Source organism: Euleptes europaea, chromosome 14 (assembly GCF_029931775.1).
Source record: "Euleptes europaea isolate rEulEur1 chromosome 14, rEulEur1.hap1, whole genome shotgun sequence".
In the NCBI taxonomy this organism is placed as follows: Eukaryota; Metazoa; Chordata; class Lepidosauria; order Squamata; family Sphaerodactylidae; genus Euleptes; species Euleptes europaea.
The window spans coordinates 31,477,971-31,485,953 of record NC_079325.1 but is presented as its reverse complement, the minus strand read 5'-3'; positions in this window follow the sequence as shown (position 1 = coordinate 31,485,953).

Sequence of the window (7,983 nt, the reverse complement as noted above, 5' to 3'; positions counted from 1 at the left end):
CATCTCTCCCTGCCCTAGGCGCTCCTTCCCCCAGCTCCGTGCCTACGGGAGATCTCCAGCCACCACCTGGAGGCTGGCAACCCTACCACAATCCCGTTTCCTTTCCTCCCCTGTGCATGTTCACTGAAAATGCTTAATTAGGGTTACCAACTTCCAGGTGCTAGCTAGAGATCTCCTGCTATTACAACTGATCTCTAGCCGATAGAGATTAGTTCACCTGGAGAAAATGGCCGCTTTGGCAATTGGACTGTATGGCATTGATGTCCTTCCCCTCCCCAAACCCCACCCTCCTCAGGCTCCACCTCAAAAACCTCCCACTGTTGGCGAAGAGGGACTTGGCAACCCTATGCTTAATGTCACCAGAATAGGACTAGAATCAGAGGCAAGCAGTGCCTAGGCACACTTATTAACATGAGAAAGGGGGGAAAGGATGCATAGTGCATGATCTTAATAACCATGGAGGGAAGAGTTTTGTATCAGAACGCAACCTGAAGCCATTATATGTAGAGACAATAAGGACGCGTAGCTTTCTTAAGATGACACTACACAGCTACTTGCTCATTGCTTCCTGCAAATTTAGCCTTTTGTAGAACTTCTTTTGGAGCCAGTTTGGAAAGTCAGCTGATCGACTTGCAGTTTTGGAGAGAGATATGAGATCTGTGATGTAGCAGAAGGCAGCAACAAGTGATCATTTGTGGCGTTGAGGAAGGAGCTCAGGGATAGGGACAGCACTCTTACGGTGACTGACTTTGGGGCATAAAGCTTGGTGGTTCCTTGGTCAATGTTAATGGCATAAATTGTATCTTTTTTTAGTGACTTGATTTCTACCTCGCCTTTTGATCCAGAAGGATCCCAAAGACATCTTAAAGAAAAATAAATATAATTTATTTGGGGATGCTATTCAGACATAGCAACTTCCCATGGTGGCATCCCAAATGAACCCCAATTTTTATTAAGCCCTTCTGGCTGTTCCCAACCCCTTTCATCCAGTCTCACTCCCCTGATTGCTGACAAGTGAATGTTCAGTTGCCAAACTCTTGACTCCTTCCCCAAGAACTGTTAATTTTTCTGCTGCCTCAACACAAAGTAGGAGAAGTGAGGAAGATCAGCCTTTCTTCAGCTGAGCTGCTAAGCAATGGCAATGGTCAGTTGCCAAGCTGTATGCTTTGTGCTCTCTTGTTAACAGCTGGGATTCAGGAACCAGAGTGCTTTGCGTTATTATTGCATAGGCTTTCCCCAGGATTTCTGTGGCCACCCTCAAGTTCCGCTTAGGTCACCTTACCTTGAACCTTTTGTGTAAACTAGGTTGTCACTGGCATAAAAAGGACTTGAAGTTGCAAGCTTTTATCTACCAGTCTTTGGAAAGCAGCAGAGCATTGAAGTGACATCTTCCACCTGCCTTCTAGAGTGGTACAGTCCATTCTACTGCCTCAGAACTTGACCACTTCACTTTGCTGCATGAGTAGCGCAAGCACAATATGCCTGACACGCAGCAGAGCGAGATGGTAAGGGTACATTATACCACTTTACACGGCACATGGTCAATACCATTGTTGAGTGTTCCCCTGTTGTGGTTTTTCTAAACACCTCCAAACAGAAATCTTGTCTAGCCAGAAGCATTCTGGGGCAGAATCTCTGTCCTTGATCTAGATTTATATTTGGTGGGATTTTAAAAAAATGTGCCCGAAGCAATTTAATCCCCATTATCAGCTCAGCAGTCCACTACCTGTGTGTATAGATTGCACCTGCCTTGATAAATGTTCTTTGGTCCTAAAGGTCAGCCCAAAAATTTAGGAGCTAGATACATAGTTGAGCCTTCAAGGTTTTGTATTTTTTTTATTACTACTGTTAAACCTAATCCTTACCTCTTTCTTCTGAAGACAACATGGATACAGGTCACCTCACCAGCCATATAATGTGAACAACACCTCCTTTTTGGCAGACAGGCAGCCAGCCAGAACTGGGGGCTCACTGAGGTTCTGATGGACACCATACTTGGTCAGTGGACTTTTCAAACGTAATTGACCACATTGTGCAGGATTATCTTTCTTCGCTTCCTTATCAAATTAGCACCTCCTTGTTTATTACATCAAGATCCTTGAAACGCCTGCGTTTTTTGGCCTCTCTCTGTGCCTCTCTTTTTAAAAGTAAAAACGTGAGCAACAGCAAAGGGATCACCTGATATTATTTCCCACCACCACCACATTGGTGCAGCATTCTTGACTTAGTGCCAAGGTCCCTGCAACCACTTCACTGGAAGCATCTTGTTTTGTCCCCCCCCCCCTCATGTTTCCAAACCTTTATATTTCCAGATGTACTGAAGGGTGTTGCTTACCTCAGTATAACGACAGCACTTGGTTCTAGTGGATGAGAAACAGCCTAATACTCAGCCTTATCTCATTTCCACTAGGCCTGCCATTCTCAAAGCATGAAGAAGGTCTCTCTAAGAAGGGGTTAGTAGTTGCTAAGAGACTTCCAAACGCCTCACTGATCCCTCCCAGGCCACCATGTATGGATACTTGAGACTGATTCACTCACTCACTTGTGGAGCATCACAATACTTAGGGAAACCTTACCCACAAGCTATAAACTAAAAATCTGGTACATGTCCTTGTTTGCTAGGTAAAGCAGAACATTTTTATGTCTCCTTTGGGACATGAACAGAGTTGCCAACCTCCAAGTGGCGGCTGGAGACCGCCTGCTATTACAGCTGACTTCCAGGCAATAGAAATCAGTTCCTCCGGAGAAAATGGCTGCTTTGCCAGTTGGACTCTATGGCATTGAAGTCCCTCCCCTCCCCAAACCCCACCCTCCTCAGGCTCCACCCCAAAAATCTCCAAGTATTTCCCAACCTGGAGCTGGCAACCCTAGACACGAAGCACATCTTCAAATGTTCAAATTAGGCAGCTGAAGCCTCACAATAACTGACTTCAGGAGTAGGCCAAATAGATTTCTTTTCCAAAGAGCAGCTCAACATCCTGGCCATTAAATGGAAAAGAGGGATCAGTAGGAATTTTGGAATTGAGGAAGAGTAAAAGAAAGAGTAAAAGAAAGACCCTAGAAGCTAAAATGACTAAACTGAGGCTATCGTATTTTGGTCATGTCATGAGACGACAAGGGTCACTGGAAAAGACAGTCATGCTAGGAAAAGTTGAGGGCAGCAGGAAAAGAGGAAGACCCAACAAGAGATGGATTGACTCAATAAAGGAAGCCACAGCCTTCAATTTGCAAGATCTGAACAAGGCTGCCAAACACAGGACATTTTGGAGGACTTTCATTCATAGGGTCGCCAAGAGTCGGAAGCGACTTGACGGCACTTAACACACACACACAAAAGAAAGGCTGGTGAAAGAAGAATGGGAAGGAGGAGAGGGGAGAACTAACAGTGGAGTAGAAATGGAAAGGGGGGGAAAACAATAGAGAAAAATGGACACATGGAAGAATTCCTTTCAAAAAACAACAAAGATATATAATAGTGTGCCTGAAGGAGAAAAATTAGCAGCTCACATGCTCAGCAAAGGAGACGCCAAATTTCCTCCCATATTCTTTTTAAAAATATAAGCAATATAAGCAACCCATCCCCCCTCACTCCTGCTCCAGCTGTTTTTACACACGGCCTTGAGAAATTCTCTTGTTCGAAAATAGCTCTTTGGCTGCAGCAACATCAAGCCAGCAGAAGTGATTAAGCCATGTTCCCTTGTCCCCAGCTCCCATTATCGGTACATTGTGTCAAGAGGGCCTAAATATCGCATCATGTTTTTACGCATGATAAGTCAAATTTGCACAAGCTCTGTCAGCTGCAGCAGATGATATTGCTGGGCACAAGACAGCAGCCTGGTGTTCCTAATGTGCAGAGAGACAGAGGGCCTATTTGTATGCTCATCCAAATAAAGTGGCCTTTTCTAGGAATGTACCACTTCAGGGTTCAAGGGAGTGGGGTTGCAAAATTTGAATGCCTCACCCTAGGGAGCTCCCTACACATAGAATTTTCTTTGCCCACCATGTTGGGCAGACACCTTCTCTTTTTTAAAAAATTCTGTACCATGTACATTGATGCAATGGTACAAAATAATAATCAAATGTGCTTCACAGCTTAAAATAAGCTGATGCTAACATATGAACATACAAACTAAAACCCAAGTCCAGCTAGAATCCAGCATTCTGCCTCAGGAGGAAAAGAACCATTTCCTGTGTTTATCGCTAACATCTAGTCAGGGGTAAAAGTAAGCACAGACAGACTGGTACCAAGTCCTAGTAAAAAATGTGGCATCTTGTGCTACAAACCCCTTCCCCAAGAGTGACAGTACCAATAAGAAATGTTAATGACTTTCACCTTGTATCTAGCTACCTAAAGCAGCTGCCCAATAATGGAAACTCTATTTTGGCTTAGCAGGTGAGATGGCTTAGAACGTCATTGCCCAGGGAACAAGTTTGCCATCCAATTTCAAAAGGATATTGGCAAATGAGCCATTCAAGGGGAGGGGCTGTGGCTCAGTGGTAGAGCATCTGCTTGGCATGCAGAAGGTCCCAGGTTCAATCCCTGTCATCTCCAGTTAAAGGGACTAGGCAGGAAGGTGACGTGAAAGACCTCGGCCTGAGACCCTGGAGAGCCGCTGCCGGTCTGAGTAGACAATACTGACTTTGATGGATCAAGGGTCTGATTCAGTATAAGGCAGCTTCATGTGTTCAATATAGGCATAATGCAAATAAAAATAGCAATTGCCAATCAATGAGGACTACACTGTTACACGAACACAGCTATCTTTGCACATACTTCTGGGTCTAAGACAGGACTGTCGAACACAGTTTCTACAAGGACAGTTATGACATAAATCACTTGGTCGGGCCAAGCCTCGTCAGCCAAGATCTAGAATGGGGGGGGGGGGTTGCCTCAGCTGGCTCTCAGGTTGAATAAGAGCTCTCAAGGGGCCAGATCTGACCCCTGGCCCTATGTTTGACACCCCAGGTCTAAGACCTTTTCAAGACAGTATGCAAAATGTCCAGGGTCCTTTTAACTGAATCTAGCCCCCCAAAATTAATTGCATACTTTTAAATTTCCAAAAATATATCAGCAAAGTTATTTGATGATGTAGGAAAGAAAGCTGGCCAAATAGGTTTGGAAGATATGCTACTAAAATATATACATTTGATCCATACCAAGAGTGGTTACAAGAAATCAGGCAAAATACATACACAATTCATAGTATTGGAGGGTATGTCTTCATCTGCCAGATGCTGTGGTGGATGTTTAAATAAGGCCAATGACCCCAAGCAATCGCCTCTCTATAAATATAACCATTAGCGGCTCAATCGGCAGATGGCCTGACCATCAGTCTCTAAAGCAAACTTTTTACATAGGATTTTTATAAACACTGTGAATTTTGAGAGGCACAGAAATAATTCAGAGAGGTTAACACTGTTCTTCACAAACAGATATGGTCTGACGCAGGCCTATCTGTAAAGGAAATGGTGGAATTTGTAGTTTATACTAAGTAGACACCAACTTGGCCTGATCTCAGAGACCTTTCTTGCCCAGCCAAGCGCTCTCACGTAATGAAGATGCATCATTGGACTATTAAGGAATGCATTTAAAAACATGAACAAAACCATTTGTTTCAGTCCACCAGAGATGGTGAGGGTTCTTCCAAAGCTTTAAGCGATGAAGCTGAGTCACTTGTATAAATACAGTGGAAGATTTGAGTAAGGTTCCAAGTGGACACATTGCATTACCTCCTGATCCCAAGATATGGCAGTGGCTACTGGTTGAGACGGCTTTAGAAAAGGACTAAGATTAAACAGATTGATAGAATTAGGCCCATCCTTCTAACAGCCAAGGGTTGGCTCTAGGGTTGCCAACTTCCAGGTGGTGGCTGGAGATCTCCCGCTATTACAACTGATCTCCAGCCAATAGAGATCATGGAGAAAATGACCACTTTGGCAATTGGACTCTATGGCACTGAAGTCCCTCCCTTCCCCAAACCCTGCCCTCCTCAGGTTCCGCCCCAAAAACCTCCCACCGGTGGCAGAGGGACCTGGCAACCCTAGTTCCCCGCCACACTGGGAAACAGTGCTCAGAAGAGCCACCCGTGGCCTGTCAAAGAGCTACTTGTGGCTCCCAAGCCACTGAGGGTCCATGATCTGTGTGTGTGTATATGTATAAAATGCCATCAAATCATAGCCAGTTTACGGTGACCCCACAGGGTTTTCAAGGCAAGAGGCTGACATGGTTTGCCATTGCCTTCCTAGTCTGCACAGCGACGCTGGAATTCCTTGATAGAGTTTGGTTATTAGCATACTAGACTGCAATCTAGTTGCAGTTCCATGCAATGCTCCGTAGGTGGCAGCATTTGTGAACTCTGGCAACTTAAATGGCTGTCACAAAACCTTGATAATTACGTACGGTGATTTTATGCCAATAAAAGACGATACGACTATGAACTATGATAACATGCCAGGTGCCCAGCAGCATAAATCTTCTTGAGTCTGTTCACTTCAGCAGATATGTTCGCTATTAAAGGGCCAATATCTCCTTCTGGGTATAAGAGGAACAGCATTAAAGTTTAATTAAGAGTCCTTCATCGAATATCTGTCAGGTTTACACAGAACTAGAACCATTTCTTTGAATCTAGAGACACAGACAGCTGGTCAGTATGAAAGTCATCTACACAATCTTTACAATAATATTTAGCAATTTAAAGGTTGTCCATTTGGATGTAGATCAAGTAGCAGATGCATCCTCTGGTCGTTTTTTTATGCATAACTTTGGCTTGGTATCCATGAGCACATGTTGACAGGATCCTGTAGTCTGGATTCCCTGCTGTCCTTGGTTGATAATATTTAGCAGAGGTAAGGTAAGAATCCCTTTAAGAAATATTTTTTCAGCCTCAATCAGCCTCTCCAAGTCAAACACCGAAGAGGTTGCTCCCCCACCCACATGAAGATAACTAAGATCCCTTTGCATGGATTCTTTTTCTGGTTGACACTGCTCTGATTTTAGGAGGACGCCCAACTTCTCCGCAGGGTATATATCACATGGCTAGACCAAAATGTAGCCATAGATGGCAGGCTCACAGTGTAATCCTAAACAGAAGTATACCATTCTAAGCTCGTTGACTCAGAAGGGTACAACTCTGCTTAGGATTGCAGAGCCAACCACTTAAGTTGCAATTTCCCCTAAGGAAGGAGGGTGGGAGATTGACTAGATCCAGCACAATGCCCTCCTAAGCCATGTCCCCCCATGCTTAACTACATTTAAACACCAATCAGGTCCCTCCTCTGATTTCCTTTAAAAGGTGTGATGTTTGGGCCTGGACAAAAAATAAAGAACAGCATTCACTGCCCTACTTGCTAAGACTATTGATTTGATAGGATGGAAGGTTTCTATATCACAGATTTCACACACACGCACCCCCCCCAAAAAAAAATACATACACATAGTTTAGAGTCACTGAAGGAAGTGTCCAACTGGGGAACTTTTGGGAGCTGAGCTGGAGCCTTGCCCCTCCAGCTCCGACTTTTCTCTTGGAATCTGTAGACCTTCCGGACCAGCCCTCTATTATTTTGCTCTACCCCCTTCCCTAGCTGATTGACTGGTCTCTGATCCCAAGAAAGGACCAAAGAGTCAAGTGAGTTTTAAAAGGAAGGTTGGGCAATGAACAGACAATATAAATACCATATAAATACCATACCATATGGCCCTGGAGGTCCCTTCCAACTCTATGCAGAGAAGAAGAATGCTTGGATATAGATTGTACTTCTGGGCACAATCCTACTTTTAATCATTGAGAGCCAGGAAGGAACTTACTCTGTAGCTGGGCAATTGCAAATCTGCTTTTTGTAGAGCTTGCAGTTCTCCAAGATCTTGTGTTCTGGTCACAATAATACCTTCCCAGTATCCTCCAGGCCTTCCATAAGACCTTGTCAGGCATCTCTTCGAAGAAGGAGCAGCCACTGTACACTTGTACTTGCCAATGTGTCCTTCCT